A 13,867-nucleotide genomic window follows, 5' to 3' on the forward strand; every position below is an offset into this window, starting at 1 on the left:
AAACAGCGGAAGGAGAGCGCAAAGGCCAGGCTCCCAAACAACAAGCGGAGGCAACACAAACAGCGGAAGGAGAGCGCAAAGGCCAGGCTCCCAAACAACAAGCGGAGGCAACATGTTGCAGCTAGCTAGCAAGCGCGGCCGCTTGTCAGCTCTGCAATCCGGAGCCCTGTCTCAAGAAAAAAAAAGGCTTACAGCACCTGGTATTCCCAGGCGGTCTCCCATCCAAGTACTAACCAGGCCCGAACCTGCTTAGCTTCCGAGATCTGACGAGATCGGGCGCGCTCAGGTTGGTGTGGCCGTAAGCCACAGACGGACTAACAGAAGGGCCTTTTATAGATGGCAAGACCAACCTTCAGACAAACAGCGGAAGGAGAGCGCAAAGGCCAGGCTCCCAAACAACAAGCGGAGGCAACATGTTGCAGCTAGCTAGCAAGCGCGGCCGCTTGTCAGCTCTGCAATCCGGAGCCCTGTCTCAAGAAAAAAAAAGGCTTACAGCACCTGGTATTCCCAGGCGGTCTCCCATCCAAGTACTAACCAGGCCCGAACCTGCTTAGCTTCCGAGATCTGACGAGATCGGGCGCGCTCAGGTTGGTGTGGCCGTAAGCCACAGACGGACTAACAGAAGGGCCTTTTATAGATGGCAAGACCAACCTTCAACAAACAGCGGAAGGAGAGCGCAAAGGCCAGGCTCCCAAACAACAAGCGGAGGCAACATGTTGCAGCTAGCTAGCAAGCGCGGCCGCTTGTCAGCTCTGCAATCCGGAGCCCTGTCTCAAGAAAAAAAAAGGCTTACAGCACCTGGTATTCCCAGGCGGTCTCCCATCCAAGTACTAACCAGGCCCGAACCTGCTTAGCTTCCGAGATCTGACGAGATCGGGCGCGCTCAGGTTGGTGTGGCCGTAAGCCACAGACGGACTAACAGAAGGGCCTTTTATAGATGGCAAGACCAACCTTCAACAAACAGCGGAAGGAGAGCCCCCCAAACAACAAGCGGAGGCAACATGTTGCAGCTAGCTAGCAAGCGCGGCCGCTTGTCAGCTCTGCAATCCGGAGCCCTGTCTCAAGAAAAAAAAAGGCTTACAGCACCTGGTATTCCCAGGCGGTCTCCCATCCAAGTACTAACCAGGCCCGAACCTGCTTAGCTTCCGAGATCTGACGAGATCGGGCGCGCTCAGGTTGGTGTGGCCGTAAGCCACAGACGGACTAACAGAAGGGCCTTTTATAGATGGCAAGACCAACCTTCAACAAACAGCGGAAGGAGAGCGCAAAGGCCAGGCTCCCAAACAACAAGCGGAGGCAACATGTTGCAGCTAGCTAGCAAGCGCGGCCGCTTGTCAGCTCTGCAATCCGGAGCCCTGTCTCAAGAAAAAAAAAGGCTTACAGCACCTGGTATTCCCAGGCGGTCTCCCATCCAAGTACTAACCAGGCCCGAACCTGCTTAGCTTCCGAGATCTGACGAGATCGGGCGCGCTCAGGTTGGTGTGGCCGTAAGCCACAGACGGACTAACAGAAGGGCCTTTTATAGATGGCAAGACCAACCTTCAACAAACAGCGGAAGGAGAGCGCAAAGGCCAGGCTCCCAAACAACAAGCGGAGGCAACATGTTGCAGCTAGCTAGCAAGCGCGGCCGCTTGTCAGCTCTGCAATCCGGAGCCCTGTCTCAAGAAAAAAAAAGGCTTACAGCACCTGGTATTCCCAGGCGGTCTCCCATCCAAGTACTAACCAGGCCCGAACCTGCTTAGCTTCCGAGATCTGACGAGATCGGGCGCGCTCAGGTTGGTGTGGCCGTAAGCCACAGACGGACTAACAGAAGGGCCTTTTATAGATGGCAAGACCAACCTTCAACAAACAGCGGAAGGAGAGCGCAAAGGCCAGGCTCCCAAACAACAAGCGGAGGCAACATGTTGCAGCTAGCTAGCAAGCGCGGCCGCTTGTCAGCTCTGCAATCCGGAGCCCTGTCTCCTGTCTCAAGAAAAAAAAAGGCTTACAGCACCTGGTATTCCCAGGCGGTCTCCCATCCAAGTACTAACCAGGCCCGAACCTGCTTAGCTTCCGAGATCTGACGAGATCGGGCGCGCTCAGGTTGGTGTGGCCGTAAGCCACAGACGGACTAACAGAAGGGCCTTTTATAGATGGCAAGACCAACCTTCAACAAACAGCGGAAGGAGAGCCCAAACAACAAGCGGAGGCAACATGTTGCAGCTAGCTAGCAAGCGCGGCCGCTTGTCAGCTCTGCAATCCGGAGCCCTGTCTCAAGAAAAAAAAAGGCTTACAGCACCTGGTATTCCCAGGCGGTCTCCCATCCAAGTACTAACCAGGCCCGAACCTGCTTAGCTTCCAAGATCTGACGAGATCGGGCGCGCTCAGGTTGGTGTGGCCGTAAGCCACAGACGGACTAACAGAAGGGCCTTTTATAGATGGCAAGACCAACCTTCAACAAACAGCGGAAGGAGAGCGCAAAGGCCAGGCTCCCAAACAACAAGCGGAGGCAACATGTTGCAGCTAGCTAGCAAGCGCGGCCGCTTGTCAGCTCTGCAATCCGGAGCCCTGTCTCAAGAAAAAAAAAGGCTTACAGCACCTGGTATTCCCAGGCGGTCTCCCATCCAAGTACTAACCAGGCCCGAACCTGCTTAGCTTCCGAGATCTGACGAGATCGGGCGCGCTCAGGTTGGTGTGGCCGTAAGCCACAGACGGACTAACAGAAGGGCCTTTTATAGATGGCAAGACCAACCTTCAACAAACAGCGGAAGGAGAGCGCAAAGGCCAGGCTCCCAAACAACAAGCGGAGGCAACATGTTGCAGCTAGCTAGCAAGCGCGGCCGCTTGTCAGCTCTGCAATCCGGAGCCCTGTCTCAAGAAAAAAAAAGGCTTACAGCACCTGGTATTCCCAGGCGGTCTCCCATCCAAGTACTAACCAGGCCCGAACCTGCTTAGCTTCCGAGATCTGACGAGATCGGGCGCGCTCAGGTTGGTGTGGCCGTAAGCCACAGACGGACTAACAGAAGGGCCTTTTATAGATGGCAAGACCAACCTTCAACAAACAGCGGAAGGAGAGCCCAAACAACAAGCGGAGGCAACATGTTGCAGCTAGCTAGCAAGCGCGGCCGCTTGTCAGCTCTGCAATCCGGAGCCCTGTCTCAAGAAAAAAAAAGGCTTACAGCACCTGGTATTCCCAGGCTGTCTCCCATCCAAGTACTAACCAGGCCCGAACCTGCTTAGCTTCCGAGATCTGACGAGATCGGGCGCGCTCAGGTTGGTGTGGCCGTAAGCCACAGACGGACTAACAGAAGGGCCTTTTATAGATGGCAAGACCAACCTTCAACAAACAGCGGAAGGAGAGCGCAAAGGCCAGGCTCCCAAACAACAAGCGGAGGCAACATGTTGCAGCTAGCTAGCAAGCGCGGCCGCTTGTCAGCTCTGCAATCCGGAGCCCTGTCTCAAGAAAAAAAAAGGCTTACAGCACCTGGTATTCCCAGGCGGTCTCCCATCCAAGTACTAACCAGGCCCGAACCTGCTTAGCTTCCGAGATCTGACGAGATCGGGCGCGCTCAGGTTGGTGTGGCCGTAAGCCACAGACGGACTAACAGAAGGGCCTTTTATAGATGGCAAGACCAACCTTCAACAAACAGCGGAAGGAGAGCGCAAAGGCCAGGCTCCCAAACAACAAGCGGAGGCAACATGTTGCAGCTAGCTAGCAAGCGCGGCCGCTTGTCAGCTCTGCAATCCGGAGCCCTGTCTCAAGAAAAAAAAAGGCTTACAGCACCTGGTATTCCCAGGCGGTCTCCCATCCAAGTACTAACCAGGCCCGAACCTGCTTAGCTTCCGAGATCTGACGAGATCGGGCGCGCTCAGGTTGGTGTGGCCGTAAGCCACAGACGGACTAACAGAAGGGCCTTTTATAGATGGCAAGACCAACCTTCAACAAACAGCGGAAGGAGAGCCCAAACAACAAGCGGAGGCAACATGTTGCAGCTAGCTAGCAAGCGCGGCCGCTTGTCAGCTCTGCAATCCGGAGCCCTGTCTCAAGAAAAAAAAAGGCTTACAGCACCTGGTATTCCCAGGCGGTCTCCCATCCAAGTACTAACCAGGCCCGAACCTGCTTAGCTTCCAAGATCTGACGAGATCGGGCGCGCTCAGGTTGGTGTGGCCGTAAGCCACAGACGGACTAACAGAAGGGCCTTTTATAGATGGCAAGACCAACCTTCAACAAACAGCGGAAGGAGAGCGCAAAGGCCAGGCTCCCAAACAACAAGCGGAGGCAACATGTTGCAGCTAGCTAGCAAGCGCGGCCGCTGGTCAGCTCTGCAATCCGGAGCCCTGTCTCAAGAAAAAAAAAGGCTTACAGCACCTGGTATTCCCAGGCGGTCTCCCATCCAAGTACTAACCAGGCCCGAACCTGCTTAGCTTCCGAGATCTGACGAGATCGGGCGCGCTCAGGTTGGTGTGGCCGTAAGCCACAGACGGACTAACAGAAGGGCCTTTTATAGATGGCAAGACCAACCTTCAACAAACAGCGGAAGGAGAGCCCAAACAACAAGCGGAGGCAACATGTTGCAGCTAGCTAGCAAGCGCGGCCGCTTGTCAGCTCTGCAATCCGGAGCCCTGTCTCAAGAAAAAAAAAGGCTTACAGCACCTGGTATTCCCAGGCGGTCTCCCATCCAAGAACTAACCAGGCCCGAACCTGCTTAGCTTCCGAGATCTGACGAGATCGGGCGCGCTCAGGTTGGTGTGGCCGTAAGCCACAGACGGACTAACAGAAGGGCCTTTTATAGATGGCAAGACCAACCTTCAACAAACAGCGGAAGGAGAGCCCAAACAACAAGCGGAGGCAACATGTTGCAGCTAGCTAGCAAGCGCGGCCGCTTGTCAGCTCTGCAATCCGGAGCCCTGTCTCAAGAAAAAAAAAGGCTTACAGCACCTGGTATTCCCAGGCGGTCTCCCATCCAAGTACTAACCAGGCCCGAACCTGCTTAGCTTCCGAGATCTGACGAGATCGGGCGCGCTCAGGTTGGTGTGGCCGTAAGCCACAGACGGACTAACAGAAGGGCCTTTTATAGATGGCAAGACCAACCTTCAACAAACAGCGGAAGGAGAGCCCAAACAACAAGCGGAGGCAACATGTTGCAGCTAGCTAGCAAGCGCGGCCGCTTGTCAGCTCTGCAATCCGGAGCCCTGTCTCAAGAAAAAAAAAGGCTTACAGCACCTGGTATTCCCAGGCGGTCTCCCATCCAAGTACTAACCAGGCCCGAACCTGCTTAGCTTCCGAGATCTGACGAGATCGGGCGCGCTCAGGTTGGTGTGGCCGTAAGCCACAGACGGACTAACAGAAGGGCCTTTTATAGATGGCAAGACCAACCTTCAACAAACAGCGGAAGGAGAGCCCAAACAACAAGCGGAGGCAACATGTTGCAGCTAGCTAGCAAGCGCGGCCGCTTGTCAGCTCTGCAATCCGGAGCCCTGTCTCAAGAAAAAAAAAGGCTTACAGCACCTGGTATTCCCAGGCGGTCTCCCATCCAAGTACTAACCAGGCCCGAACCTGCTTAGCTTCCGAGATCTGACGAGATCGGGCGCGCTCAGGTTGGTGTGGCCGTAAGCCACAGACGGACTAACAGAAGGGCCTTTTATAGATGGCAAGACCAACCTTCAACAAACAGCGGAAGGAGAGCGCAAAGGCCAGGCTCCCAAACAACAAGCGGAGGCAACATGTTGCAGCTAGCTAGCAAGCGCGGCCGCTTGTCAGCTCTGCAATCCGGAGCCCTGTCTCAAGAAAAAAAAAGGCTTACAGCACCTGGTATTCCCAGGCGGTCTCCCATCCAAGTACTAACCAGGCCCGAACCTGCTTAGCTTCCGAGATCTGACGAGATCGGGCGCGCTCAGGTTGGTGTGGCCGTAAGCCACAGACGGACTAACAGAAGGGCCTTTTATAGATGGCAAGACCAACCTTCAACAAACAGCGGAAGGAGAGCGCAAAGGCCAGGCTCCCAAACAACAAGCGGAGGCAACATGTTGCAGCTAGCTAGCAAGCGCGGCCGCTTGTCAGCTCTGCAATCCGGAGCCCTGTCTCAAGAAAAAAAAAGGCTTACAGCACCTGGTATTCCCAGGCGGTCTCCCATCCAAGTACTAACCAGGCCCGAACCTGCTTAGCTTCCGAGATCTGACGAGATCGGGCGCGCTCAGGTTGGTGTGGCCGTAAGCCACAGACGGACTAACAGAAGGGCCTTTTATAGATGGCAAGACCAACCTTCAACAAACAGCGGAAGGAGAGCCCAAACAACAAGCGGAGGCAACATGTTGCAGCTAGCTAGCAAGCGCGGCCGCTTGTCAGCTCTGCAATCCGGAGCCCTGTCTCAAGAAAAAAAAAGGCTTACAGCACCTGGTATTCCCAGGCGGTCTCCCATCCAAGTACTAACCAGGCCCGAACCTGCTTAGCTTCCGAGATCTGACGAGATCGGGCGCGCTCAGGTTGGTGTGGCCGTAAGCCACAGACGGACTAACAGAAGGGCCTTTTATAGATGGCAAGACCAACCTTCAACAAACAGCGGAAGGAGAGCGCAAAGGCCAGGCTCCCAAACAACAAGCGGAGGCAACATGTTGCAGCTAGCTAGCAAGCGCGGCCGCTTGTCAGCTCTGCAATCCGGAGCCCTGTCTCAAGAAAAAAAAAGGCTTACAGCACCTGGTATTCCCAGGCGGTCTCCCATCCAAGTACTAACCAGGCCCGAACCTGCTTAGCTTCCGAGATCTGACGAGATCGGGCGCGCTCAGGTTGGTGTGGCCGTAAGCCACAGACGGACTAACAGAAGGGCCTTTTATAGATGGCAAGACCAACCTTCAACAAACAGCGGAAGGAGAGCCCAAACAACAAGCGGAGGCAACATGTTGCAGCTAGCTAGCAAGCGCGGCCGCTTGTCAGCTCTGCAATCCGGAGCCCTGTCTCAAGAAAAAAAAAGGCTTACAGCACCTGGTATTCCCAGGCGGTCTCCCATCCAAGTACTAACCAGGCCCGAACCTGCTTAGCTTCCAAGATCTGACGAGATCGGGCGCGCTCAGGTTGGTGTGGCCGTAAGCCACAGACGGACTAACAGAAGGGCCTTTTATAGATGGCAAGACCAACCTTCAACAAACAGCGGAAGGAGAGCGCAAAGGCCAGGCTCCCAAACAACAAGCGGAGGCAACATGTTGCAGCTAGCTAGCAAGCGCGGCCGCTTGTCAGCTCTGCAATCCGGAGCCCTGTCTCAAGAAAAAAAAAGGCTTACAGCACCTGGTATTCCCAGGCGGTCTCCCATCCAAGTACTAACCAGGCCCGAACCTGCTTAGCTTCCGAGATCTGACGAGATCGGGCGCGCTCAGGTTGGTGTGGCCGTAAGCCACAGACGGACTAACAGAAGGGCCTTTTATAGATGGCAAGACCAACCTTCAACAAACAGCGGAAGGAGAGCGCAAAGGCCAGGCTCCCAAACAACAAGCGGAGGCAACATGTTGCAGCTAGCTAGCAAGCGCGGCCGCTTGTCAGCTCTGCAATCCGGAGCCCTGTCTCAAGAAAAAAAAAGGCTTACAGCACCTGGTATTCCCAGGCGGTCTCCCATCCAAGTACTAACCAGGCCCGAACCTGCTTAGCTTCCGAGATCTGACGAGATCGGGCGCGCTCAGGTTGGTGTGGCCGTAAGCCACAGACGGACTAACAGAAGGGCCTTTTATAGATGGCAAGACCAACCTTCAACAAACAGCGGAAGGAGAGCCCAAACAACAAGCGGAGGCAACATGTTGCAGCTAGCTAGCAAGCGCGGCCGCTTGTCAGCTCTGCAATCCGGAGCCCTGTCTCAAGAAAAAAAAAGGCTTACAGCACCTGGTATTCCCAGGCGGTCTCCCATCCAAGTACTAACCAGGCCCGAACCTGCTTAGCTTCCAAGATCTGACGAGATCGGGCGCGCTCAGGTTGGTGTGGCCGTAAGCCACAGACGGACTAACAGAAGGGCCTTTTATAGATGGCAAGACCAACCTTCAACAAACAGCGGAAGGAGAGCGCAAAGGCCAGGCTCCCAAACAACAAGCGGAGGCAACATGTTGCAGCTAGCTAGCAAGCGCGGCCGCTTGTCAGCTCTGCAATCCGGAGCCCTGTCTCAAGAAAAAAAAAGGCTTACAGCACCTGGTATTCCCAGGCGGTCTCCCATCCAAGTACTAACCAGGCCCGAACCTGCTTAGCTTCCGAGATCTGACGAGATCGGGCGCGCTCAGGTTGGTGTGGCCGTAAGCCACAGACGGACTAACAGAAGGGCCTTTTATAGATGGCAAGACCAACCTTCAACAAACAGCGGAAGGAGAGCGCAAAGGCCAGGCTCCCAAACAACAAGCGGAGGCAACATGTTGCAGCTAGCTAGCAAGCGCGGCCGCTTGTCAGCTCTGCAATCCGGAGCCCTGTCTCAAGAAAAAAAAAGGCTTACAGCACCTGGTATTCCCAGGCGGTCTCCCATCCAAGTACTAACCAGGCCCGAACCTGCTTAGCTTCCGAGATCTGACGAGATCGGGCGCGCTCAGGTTGGTGTGGCCGTAAGCCACAGACGGACTAACAGAAGGGCCTTTTATAGATGGCAAGACCAACCTTCAACAAACAGCGGAAGGAGAGCCCAAACAACAAGCGGAGGCAACATGTTGCAGCTAGCTAGCAAGCGCGGCCGCTTGTCAGCTCTGCAATCCGGAGCCCTGTCTCAAGAAAAAAAAAGGCTTACAGCACCTGGTATTCCCAGGCGGTCTCCCATCCAAGTACTAACCAGGCCCGAACCTGCTTAGCTTCCGAGATCTGACGAGATCGGGCGCGCTCAGGTTGGTGTGGCCGTAAGCCACAGACGGACTAACAGAAGGGCCTTTTATAGATGGCAAGACCAACCTTCAACAAACAGCGGAAGGAGAGCGCAAAGGCCAGGCTCCCAAACAACAAGCGGAGGCAACATGTTGCAGCTAGCTAGCAAGCGCGGCCGCTTGTCAGCTCTGCAATCCGGAGCCCTGTCTCAAGAAAAAAAAAGGCTTACAGCACCTGGTATTCCCAGGCGGTCTCCCATCCAAGTACTAACCAGGCCCGAACCTGCTTAGCTTCCGAGATCTGACGAGATCGGGCGCGCTCAGGTTGGTGTGGCCGTAAGCCACAGACGGACTAACAGAAGGGCCTTTTATAGATGGCAAGACCAACCTTCAACAAACAGCGGAAGGAGGCCAGGCTCCCAAACAACAAGCGGAGGCAACATGTTGCAGCTAGCTAGCAAGCGCGGCCGCTTGTCAGCTCTGCAATCCGGAGCCCTGTCTCAAGAAAAAAAAAGGCTTACAGCACCTGGTATTCCCAGGCGGTCTCCCATCCAAGTACTAACCAGGCCCGAACCTGCTTAGCTTCCGAGATCTGACGAGATCGGGCGCGCTCAGGTTGGTGTGGCCGTAAGCCACAGACGGACTAACAGAAGGGCCTTTTATAGATGGCAAGACCAACCTTCAACAAACAGCGGAAGGAGAGCCCAAACAACAAGCGGAGGCAACATGTTGCAGCTAGCTAGCAAGCGCGGCCGCTTGTCAGCTCTGCAATCCGGAGCCCTGTCTCAAGAAAAAAAAAGGCTTACAGCACCTGGTATTCCCAGGCGGTCTCCCATCCAAGTACTAACCAGGCCCGAACCTGCTTAGCTTCCGAGATCTGACGAGATCGGGCGCGCTCAGGTTGGTGTGGCCGTAAGCCACAGACGGACTAACAGAAGGGCCTTTTATAGATGGCAAGACCAACCTTCAACAAACAGCGGAAGGAGAGCGCAAAGGCCAGGCTCCCAAACAACAAGCGGAGGCAACATGTTGCAGCTAGCTAGCAAGCGCGGCCGCTTGTCAGCTCTGCAATCCGGAGCCCTGTCTCAAGAAAAAAAAAGGCTTACAGCACCTGGTATTCCCAGGCGGTCTCCCATCCAAGTACTAACCAGGCCCGAACCTGCTTAGCTTCCGAGATCTGACGAGATCGGGCGCGCTCAGGTTGGTGTGGCCGTAAGCCACAGACGGACTAACAGAAGGGCCTTTTATAGATGGCAAGACCAACCTTCAACAAACAGCGGAAGAGAGCCAGGCTCCCAAACAACAAGCGGAGGCAACATGTTGCAGCTAGCTAGCAAGCGCGGCCGCTTGTCAGCTCTGCAATCCGGAGCCCTGTCTCAAGAAAAAAAAAGGCTTACAGCACCTGGTATTCCCAGGCGGTCTCCCATCCAAGTACTAACCAGGCCCGAACCTGCTTAGCTTCCGAGATCTGACGAGATCGGGCGCGCTCAGGTTGGTGTGGCCGTAAGCCACAGACGGACTAACAGAAGGGCCTTTTATAGATGGCAAGACCAACCTTCAACAAACAGCGGAAGGAGAGCCCAAACAACAAGCGGAGGCAACATGTTGCAGCTAGCTAGCAAGCGCGGCCGCTTGTCAGCTCTGCAATCCGGAGCCCTGTCTCAAGAAAAAAAAAGGCTTACAGCACCTGGTATTCCCAGGCGGTCTCCCATCCAAGTACTAACCAGGCCCGAACCTGCTTAGCTTCCGAGATCTGACGAGATCGGGCGCGCTCAGGTTGGTGTGGCCGTAAGCCACAGACGGACTAACAGAAGGGCCTTTTATAGATGGCAAGACCAACCTTCAACAAACAGCGGAAGGAGAGCCCAAACAACAAGCGGAGGCAACATGTTGCAGCTAGCTAGCAAGCGCGGCCGCTTGTCAGCTCTGCAATCCGGAGCCCTGTCTCAAGAAAAAAAAGGCTTACAGCACCTGGTATTCCCAGGCGGTCTCCCATCCAAGTACTAACCAGGCCCGAACCTGCTTAGCTTCCGAGATCTGACGAGATCGGGCGCGCTCAGGTTGGTGTGGCCGTAAGCCACAGACGGACTAACAGAAGGGCCTTTTATAGATGGCAAGACCAACCTTCAACAAACAGCGGAAGGAGAGCCCAAACAACAAGCGGAGGCAACATGTTGCAGCTAGCTAGCAAGCGCGGCCGCTTGTCAGCTCTGCAATCCGGAGCCCTGTCTCAAGAAAAAAAAAGGCTTACAGCACCTGGTATTCCCAGGCGGTCTCCCATCCAAGTACTAACCAGGCCCGAACCTGCTTAGCTTCCGAGATCTGACGAGATCGGGCGCGCTCAGGTTGGTGTGGCCGTAAGCCACAGACGGACTAACAGAAGGGCCTTTTATAGATGGCAAGACCAACCTTCAACAAACAGCGGAAGGAGAGCCCAAACAACAAGCGGAGGCAACATGTTGCAACTAGCTAGCAAGCGCGGCCGCTTGTCAGCTCTGCAATCCGGAGCCCTGTCTCAAGAAAAAAAAAAGGCTTACAGCACCTGGTATTCCCAGGCGGTCTCCCATCCAAGTACTAACCAGGCCCGAACCTGCTTAGCTTCCGAGATCTGACGAGATCTGGCGCACTCAGGTTGGTGTGGCCGTAAGCCACAGACGGACTAACAGAAGGGCCTTTTATAGATGGCAAGACCAACCTTCTACAAACAGCAGAAGGAGAGCGCAAAGGCCAGGCTCCCAAACAACAAGCGGAGGCAACATGTTGCAGCTAGCTAGCAAGCGCGGCCGCTTGTCAGCTCTGCAATCCGGAGCCCTGTCTCAAGAAAAAAAAAGGCTTACAGCACCTGGTATTCCCAGGCGGTCTCCCATCCAAGTACTAACCAGGCCCGAACCTGCTTAGCTTCCGAGATCTGACGAGATCGGGCGCGCTCAGGTTGGTGTGGCCGTAAGCCACAGACGGACTAACAGAAGGGCCTTTTATAGATGGCAAGACCAACCTTCAACAAACAGCGGAAGGAGAGCCCAAACAACAAGCGGAGGCAACATGTTGCAGCTAGCTAGCAAGCGCGGCCGCTTGTCAGCTCTGCAATCCGGAGCCCTGTCTCAAGAAAAAAAAAGGCTTACAGCACCTGGTATTCCCAGGCGGTCTCCCATCCAAGTACTAACCAGGCCCGAACCTGCTTAGCTTCCGAGATCTGACGAGATCGGGCGCGCTCAGGTTGGTGTGGCCGTAAGCCACAGACGGACTAACAGAAGGGCCTTTTATAGATGGCAAGACCAACCTTCAACAAACAGCGGAAGGAGAGCGCAAAGGCCAGGCTCCCAAACAACAAGCGGAGGCAACATGTTGCAGCTAGCTAGCAAGCGCGGCCGCTTGTCAGCTCTGCAATCCGGAGCCCTGTCTCAAGAAAAAAAAAGGCTTACAGCACCTGGTATTCCCAGGCGGTCTCCCATCCAAGTACTAACCAGGCCCGAACCTGCTTAGCTTCCGAGATCTGACGAGATCGGGCGCGCTCAGGTTGGTGTGGCCGTAAGCCACAGACGGACTAACAGAAGGGCCTTTTATAGATGGCAAGACCAACCTTCAACAAACAGCGGAAGGAGAGCGCAAAGGCCAGGCTCCCAAACAACAAGCGGAGGCAACATGTTGCAGCTAGCTAGCAAGCGCGGCCGCTTGTCAGCTCTGCAATCCGGAGCCCTGTCTCAAGAAAAAAAAAGGCTTACAGCACCTGGTATTCCCAGGCGGTCTCCCATCCAAGTACTAACCAGGCCCGAACCTGCTTAACTTCCGAGATCTGACAAGATCGGGCGCGTTCAGGTTGGTGTGGCCGTAAGCCACAGACGGACTAACAGAAGGGCCTTTTATAGATGGCAAGACCAACCTTCAACAAACAGCGGAAGGAGAGCCCAAACAACAAGCGGAGGCAACATGTTGCAGCTAGCTAGCAAGCGCGGCCGCTTGTCAGCTCTGCAATCCGGAGCCCTGTCTCAAGAAAAAAAAAGGCTTACAGCACCTGGTATTCCCAGGCGGTCTCCCATCCAAGTACTAACCAGGCCCGAACCTGCTTAGCTTCCGAGATCTGACGAGATCGGGCGCGCTCAGGTTGGTGTGGCCGTAAGCCACAGACGGACTAACAGAAGGGCCTTTTATAGATGGCAAGACCAACCTTCAACAAACAGCGGAAGGAGAGCGCAAAGGCCAGGCTCCCAAACAACAAGCGGAGGCAACATGTTGCAGCTAGCTAGCAAGCGCGGCCGCTTGTCAGCTCTGCAATCCGGAGCCCTGTCTCAAGAAAAAAAAAGGCTTACAGCACCTGGTATTCCCAGGCGGTCTCCCATCCAAGTACTAACCAGGCCCGAACCTGCTTAGCTTCCGAGATCTGACGAGATCGGGCGCGCTCAGGTTGGTGTGGCCGTAAGCCACAGACGGACTAACAGAAGGGCCTTTTATAGATGGCAAGACCAACCTTCAACAAACAGCGGAAGGAGAGCCCAAACAACAAGCGGAGGCAACATGTTGCAGCTAGCTAGCAAGCGCGGCCGCTTGTCAGCTCTGCAATCCGGAGCCCTGTCTCAAGAAAAAAAAAGGCTTACAGCACCTGGTATTCCCAGGCGGTCTCCCATCCAAGTACTAACCAGGCCCGAACCTGCTTAGCTTCCGAGATCTGACGAGATCGGGCACGCTCAGGTTGGTGTGGCCGTAAGCCACAGACGGACTAACAGAAGGGCCTTTTATAGATGGCAAGACCAACCTTCAACAAACAGCGGAAGGAGAGCGCAAAGGCCAGGCTCCCAAACAACAAGCGGAGGCAACATGTTGCAGCTAGCTAGCAAGCGCGGCCGCTTGTCAGCTCTGCAATCCGGAGCCCTGTCTCAAGAAAAAAAAAAGGCTTACAGCACCTGGTATTCCCAGGCGGTCTCCCATCCAAGTACTAACCAGGCCCGAACCTGCTTAGCTTCCGAGATCTGACGAGATCTGGCGCGCTCAGGTTGGTGTGGCCGTAAGCCACAGACGGACTAACAGAAGGGCCTTTTATAGATGCAAGACCAACCTTCAACAAACAGCGGAAGGAGAG

At 55.0% G+C, this 13,867-nt stretch overlaps 47 non-coding genes across 47 annotated transcripts; all 47 read right to left on the bottom strand.

Moving 5' to 3' along the window:
* Positions 1 to 185: 185 nt before the first annotated feature.
* LOC139659776 (5S ribosomal RNA) lies at positions 186 to 304 on the bottom strand. Its single transcript, XR_011696402.1, has one exon. It is a non-coding gene; the product is annotated as a 5S ribosomal RNA (ribosomal RNA).
* Positions 305 to 486: 182 nt separating this feature from the next.
* On the bottom strand, positions 487 to 605 carry LOC139659777 (5S ribosomal RNA). The gene has a single exon (XR_011696403.1). It is a non-coding gene; the product is annotated as a 5S ribosomal RNA (ribosomal RNA).
* Positions 606 to 786: 181 nt separating this feature from the next.
* LOC139659778 (5S ribosomal RNA) lies at positions 787 to 905 on the bottom strand. Its single transcript, XR_011696404.1, has one exon. It is a non-coding gene; the product is annotated as a 5S ribosomal RNA (ribosomal RNA).
* A 169-nt stretch (positions 906 to 1,074) lies between these two features.
* On the bottom strand, positions 1,075 to 1,193 carry LOC139659779 (5S ribosomal RNA). Its single transcript, XR_011696405.1, has one exon. It is a non-coding gene; the product is annotated as a 5S ribosomal RNA (ribosomal RNA).
* Positions 1,194 to 1,374: 181 nt separating this feature from the next.
* On the bottom strand, positions 1,375 to 1,493 carry LOC139659781 (5S ribosomal RNA). Its single transcript, XR_011696407.1, has one exon. It is a non-coding gene; the product is annotated as a 5S ribosomal RNA (ribosomal RNA).
* Positions 1,494 to 1,674: 181 nt separating this feature from the next.
* On the bottom strand, positions 1,675 to 1,793 carry LOC139659783 (5S ribosomal RNA). The gene has a single exon (XR_011696408.1). It is a non-coding gene; the product is annotated as a 5S ribosomal RNA (ribosomal RNA).
* A 188-nt stretch (positions 1,794 to 1,981) lies between these two features.
* On the bottom strand, positions 1,982 to 2,100 carry LOC139659784 (5S ribosomal RNA). The gene has a single exon (XR_011696409.1). It is a non-coding gene; the product is annotated as a 5S ribosomal RNA (ribosomal RNA).
* Positions 2,101 to 2,266: 166 nt separating this feature from the next.
* On the bottom strand, positions 2,267 to 2,385 carry LOC139659855 (5S ribosomal RNA). Its single transcript, XR_011696479.1, has one exon. It is a non-coding gene; the product is annotated as a 5S ribosomal RNA (ribosomal RNA).
* A 181-nt stretch (positions 2,386 to 2,566) lies between these two features.
* LOC139659785 (5S ribosomal RNA) lies at positions 2,567 to 2,685 on the bottom strand. Its single transcript, XR_011696410.1, has one exon. It is a non-coding gene; the product is annotated as a 5S ribosomal RNA (ribosomal RNA).
* Positions 2,686 to 2,866: 181 nt separating this feature from the next.
* LOC139659786 (5S ribosomal RNA) lies at positions 2,867 to 2,985 on the bottom strand. The gene has a single exon (XR_011696411.1). It is a non-coding gene; the product is annotated as a 5S ribosomal RNA (ribosomal RNA).
* Positions 2,986 to 3,151: 166 nt separating this feature from the next.
* Positions 3,152 to 3,270, bottom strand: LOC139659885 (5S ribosomal RNA). The gene has a single exon (XR_011696508.1). It is a non-coding gene; the product is annotated as a 5S ribosomal RNA (ribosomal RNA).
* A 181-nt stretch (positions 3,271 to 3,451) lies between these two features.
* LOC139659787 (5S ribosomal RNA) lies at positions 3,452 to 3,570 on the bottom strand. Its single transcript, XR_011696412.1, has one exon. It is a non-coding gene; the product is annotated as a 5S ribosomal RNA (ribosomal RNA).
* A 181-nt stretch (positions 3,571 to 3,751) lies between these two features.
* LOC139659788 (5S ribosomal RNA) lies at positions 3,752 to 3,870 on the bottom strand. Its single transcript, XR_011696413.1, has one exon. It is a non-coding gene; the product is annotated as a 5S ribosomal RNA (ribosomal RNA).
* Positions 3,871 to 4,036: 166 nt separating this feature from the next.
* On the bottom strand, positions 4,037 to 4,155 carry LOC139659856 (5S ribosomal RNA). Its single transcript, XR_011696480.1, has one exon. It is a non-coding gene; the product is annotated as a 5S ribosomal RNA (ribosomal RNA).
* Positions 4,156 to 4,336: 181 nt separating this feature from the next.
* On the bottom strand, positions 4,337 to 4,455 carry LOC139659789 (5S ribosomal RNA). The gene has a single exon (XR_011696414.1). It is a non-coding gene; the product is annotated as a 5S ribosomal RNA (ribosomal RNA).
* A 166-nt stretch (positions 4,456 to 4,621) lies between these two features.
* LOC139659873 (5S ribosomal RNA) lies at positions 4,622 to 4,740 on the bottom strand. The gene has a single exon (XR_011696497.1). It is a non-coding gene; the product is annotated as a 5S ribosomal RNA (ribosomal RNA).
* Positions 4,741 to 4,906: 166 nt separating this feature from the next.
* Positions 4,907 to 5,025, bottom strand: LOC139659790 (5S ribosomal RNA). Its single transcript, XR_011696415.1, has one exon. It is a non-coding gene; the product is annotated as a 5S ribosomal RNA (ribosomal RNA).
* A 166-nt stretch (positions 5,026 to 5,191) lies between these two features.
* Positions 5,192 to 5,310, bottom strand: LOC139659791 (5S ribosomal RNA). The gene has a single exon (XR_011696416.1). It is a non-coding gene; the product is annotated as a 5S ribosomal RNA (ribosomal RNA).
* Positions 5,311 to 5,476: 166 nt separating this feature from the next.
* Positions 5,477 to 5,595, bottom strand: LOC139659793 (5S ribosomal RNA). The gene has a single exon (XR_011696418.1). It is a non-coding gene; the product is annotated as a 5S ribosomal RNA (ribosomal RNA).
* Positions 5,596 to 5,776: 181 nt separating this feature from the next.
* Positions 5,777 to 5,895, bottom strand: LOC139659794 (5S ribosomal RNA). Its single transcript, XR_011696419.1, has one exon. It is a non-coding gene; the product is annotated as a 5S ribosomal RNA (ribosomal RNA).
* Positions 5,896 to 6,076: 181 nt separating this feature from the next.
* On the bottom strand, positions 6,077 to 6,195 carry LOC139659795 (5S ribosomal RNA). Its single transcript, XR_011696420.1, has one exon. It is a non-coding gene; the product is annotated as a 5S ribosomal RNA (ribosomal RNA).
* A 166-nt stretch (positions 6,196 to 6,361) lies between these two features.
* On the bottom strand, positions 6,362 to 6,480 carry LOC139659796 (5S ribosomal RNA). Its single transcript, XR_011696421.1, has one exon. It is a non-coding gene; the product is annotated as a 5S ribosomal RNA (ribosomal RNA).
* A 181-nt stretch (positions 6,481 to 6,661) lies between these two features.
* Positions 6,662 to 6,780, bottom strand: LOC139659797 (5S ribosomal RNA). Its single transcript, XR_011696422.1, has one exon. It is a non-coding gene; the product is annotated as a 5S ribosomal RNA (ribosomal RNA).
* A 166-nt stretch (positions 6,781 to 6,946) lies between these two features.
* Positions 6,947 to 7,065, bottom strand: LOC139659857 (5S ribosomal RNA). Its single transcript, XR_011696481.1, has one exon. It is a non-coding gene; the product is annotated as a 5S ribosomal RNA (ribosomal RNA).
* A 181-nt stretch (positions 7,066 to 7,246) lies between these two features.
* LOC139659799 (5S ribosomal RNA) lies at positions 7,247 to 7,365 on the bottom strand. Its single transcript, XR_011696423.1, has one exon. It is a non-coding gene; the product is annotated as a 5S ribosomal RNA (ribosomal RNA).
* Positions 7,366 to 7,546: 181 nt separating this feature from the next.
* LOC139659800 (5S ribosomal RNA) lies at positions 7,547 to 7,665 on the bottom strand. The gene has a single exon (XR_011696424.1). It is a non-coding gene; the product is annotated as a 5S ribosomal RNA (ribosomal RNA).
* Positions 7,666 to 7,831: 166 nt separating this feature from the next.
* On the bottom strand, positions 7,832 to 7,950 carry LOC139659858 (5S ribosomal RNA). Its single transcript, XR_011696482.1, has one exon. It is a non-coding gene; the product is annotated as a 5S ribosomal RNA (ribosomal RNA).
* A 181-nt stretch (positions 7,951 to 8,131) lies between these two features.
* LOC139659801 (5S ribosomal RNA) lies at positions 8,132 to 8,250 on the bottom strand. The gene has a single exon (XR_011696425.1). It is a non-coding gene; the product is annotated as a 5S ribosomal RNA (ribosomal RNA).
* A 181-nt stretch (positions 8,251 to 8,431) lies between these two features.
* On the bottom strand, positions 8,432 to 8,550 carry LOC139659802 (5S ribosomal RNA). Its single transcript, XR_011696426.1, has one exon. It is a non-coding gene; the product is annotated as a 5S ribosomal RNA (ribosomal RNA).
* Positions 8,551 to 8,716: 166 nt separating this feature from the next.
* On the bottom strand, positions 8,717 to 8,835 carry LOC139659803 (5S ribosomal RNA). The gene has a single exon (XR_011696427.1). It is a non-coding gene; the product is annotated as a 5S ribosomal RNA (ribosomal RNA).
* Positions 8,836 to 9,016: 181 nt separating this feature from the next.
* Positions 9,017 to 9,135, bottom strand: LOC139659805 (5S ribosomal RNA). Its single transcript, XR_011696429.1, has one exon. It is a non-coding gene; the product is annotated as a 5S ribosomal RNA (ribosomal RNA).
* A 172-nt stretch (positions 9,136 to 9,307) lies between these two features.
* Positions 9,308 to 9,426, bottom strand: LOC139659806 (5S ribosomal RNA). Its single transcript, XR_011696430.1, has one exon. It is a non-coding gene; the product is annotated as a 5S ribosomal RNA (ribosomal RNA).
* A 166-nt stretch (positions 9,427 to 9,592) lies between these two features.
* LOC139659807 (5S ribosomal RNA) lies at positions 9,593 to 9,711 on the bottom strand. Its single transcript, XR_011696431.1, has one exon. It is a non-coding gene; the product is annotated as a 5S ribosomal RNA (ribosomal RNA).
* A 181-nt stretch (positions 9,712 to 9,892) lies between these two features.
* On the bottom strand, positions 9,893 to 10,011 carry LOC139659808 (5S ribosomal RNA). The gene has a single exon (XR_011696432.1). It is a non-coding gene; the product is annotated as a 5S ribosomal RNA (ribosomal RNA).
* A 172-nt stretch (positions 10,012 to 10,183) lies between these two features.
* On the bottom strand, positions 10,184 to 10,302 carry LOC139659809 (5S ribosomal RNA). The gene has a single exon (XR_011696433.1). It is a non-coding gene; the product is annotated as a 5S ribosomal RNA (ribosomal RNA).
* Positions 10,303 to 10,468: 166 nt separating this feature from the next.
* LOC139659810 (5S ribosomal RNA) lies at positions 10,469 to 10,587 on the bottom strand. The gene has a single exon (XR_011696434.1). It is a non-coding gene; the product is annotated as a 5S ribosomal RNA (ribosomal RNA).
* Positions 10,588 to 10,752: 165 nt separating this feature from the next.
* On the bottom strand, positions 10,753 to 10,871 carry LOC139659811 (5S ribosomal RNA). The gene has a single exon (XR_011696435.1). It is a non-coding gene; the product is annotated as a 5S ribosomal RNA (ribosomal RNA).
* Positions 10,872 to 11,037: 166 nt separating this feature from the next.
* Positions 11,038 to 11,156, bottom strand: LOC139659812 (5S ribosomal RNA). The gene has a single exon (XR_011696436.1). It is a non-coding gene; the product is annotated as a 5S ribosomal RNA (ribosomal RNA).
* Positions 11,157 to 11,323: 167 nt separating this feature from the next.
* LOC139659868 (5S ribosomal RNA) lies at positions 11,324 to 11,442 on the bottom strand. Its single transcript, XR_011696492.1, has one exon. It is a non-coding gene; the product is annotated as a 5S ribosomal RNA (ribosomal RNA).
* Positions 11,443 to 11,623: 181 nt separating this feature from the next.
* On the bottom strand, positions 11,624 to 11,742 carry LOC139659813 (5S ribosomal RNA). The gene has a single exon (XR_011696437.1). It is a non-coding gene; the product is annotated as a 5S ribosomal RNA (ribosomal RNA).
* A 166-nt stretch (positions 11,743 to 11,908) lies between these two features.
* On the bottom strand, positions 11,909 to 12,027 carry LOC139659814 (5S ribosomal RNA). Its single transcript, XR_011696438.1, has one exon. It is a non-coding gene; the product is annotated as a 5S ribosomal RNA (ribosomal RNA).
* A 181-nt stretch (positions 12,028 to 12,208) lies between these two features.
* Positions 12,209 to 12,327, bottom strand: LOC139659816 (5S ribosomal RNA). The gene has a single exon (XR_011696440.1). It is a non-coding gene; the product is annotated as a 5S ribosomal RNA (ribosomal RNA).
* Positions 12,328 to 12,508: 181 nt separating this feature from the next.
* LOC139659820 (5S ribosomal RNA) lies at positions 12,509 to 12,627 on the bottom strand. Its single transcript, XR_011696444.1, has one exon. It is a non-coding gene; the product is annotated as a 5S ribosomal RNA (ribosomal RNA).
* A 166-nt stretch (positions 12,628 to 12,793) lies between these two features.
* Positions 12,794 to 12,912, bottom strand: LOC139659817 (5S ribosomal RNA). Its single transcript, XR_011696441.1, has one exon. It is a non-coding gene; the product is annotated as a 5S ribosomal RNA (ribosomal RNA).
* A 181-nt stretch (positions 12,913 to 13,093) lies between these two features.
* Positions 13,094 to 13,212, bottom strand: LOC139659818 (5S ribosomal RNA). The gene has a single exon (XR_011696442.1). It is a non-coding gene; the product is annotated as a 5S ribosomal RNA (ribosomal RNA).
* A 166-nt stretch (positions 13,213 to 13,378) lies between these two features.
* On the bottom strand, positions 13,379 to 13,497 carry LOC139659844 (5S ribosomal RNA). Its single transcript, XR_011696468.1, has one exon. It is a non-coding gene; the product is annotated as a 5S ribosomal RNA (ribosomal RNA).
* A 182-nt stretch (positions 13,498 to 13,679) lies between these two features.
* LOC139659872 (5S ribosomal RNA) lies at positions 13,680 to 13,798 on the bottom strand. The gene has a single exon (XR_011696496.1). It is a non-coding gene; the product is annotated as a 5S ribosomal RNA (ribosomal RNA).
* Between the last annotated feature and the right edge of the window lie 69 nt (positions 13,799 to 13,867).

This window comes from Centroberyx affinis, unplaced genomic scaffold (assembly GCF_046629955.1).
Source record: "Centroberyx affinis isolate AG114_WGS23_722 - 3 ecotype Tasmania unplaced genomic scaffold, CSIRO-AGI_Caff_v1 ptg003150l_1, whole genome shotgun sequence".
In the NCBI taxonomy this organism is placed as follows: Eukaryota; Metazoa; Chordata; class Actinopteri; order Beryciformes; family Berycidae; genus Centroberyx; species Centroberyx affinis.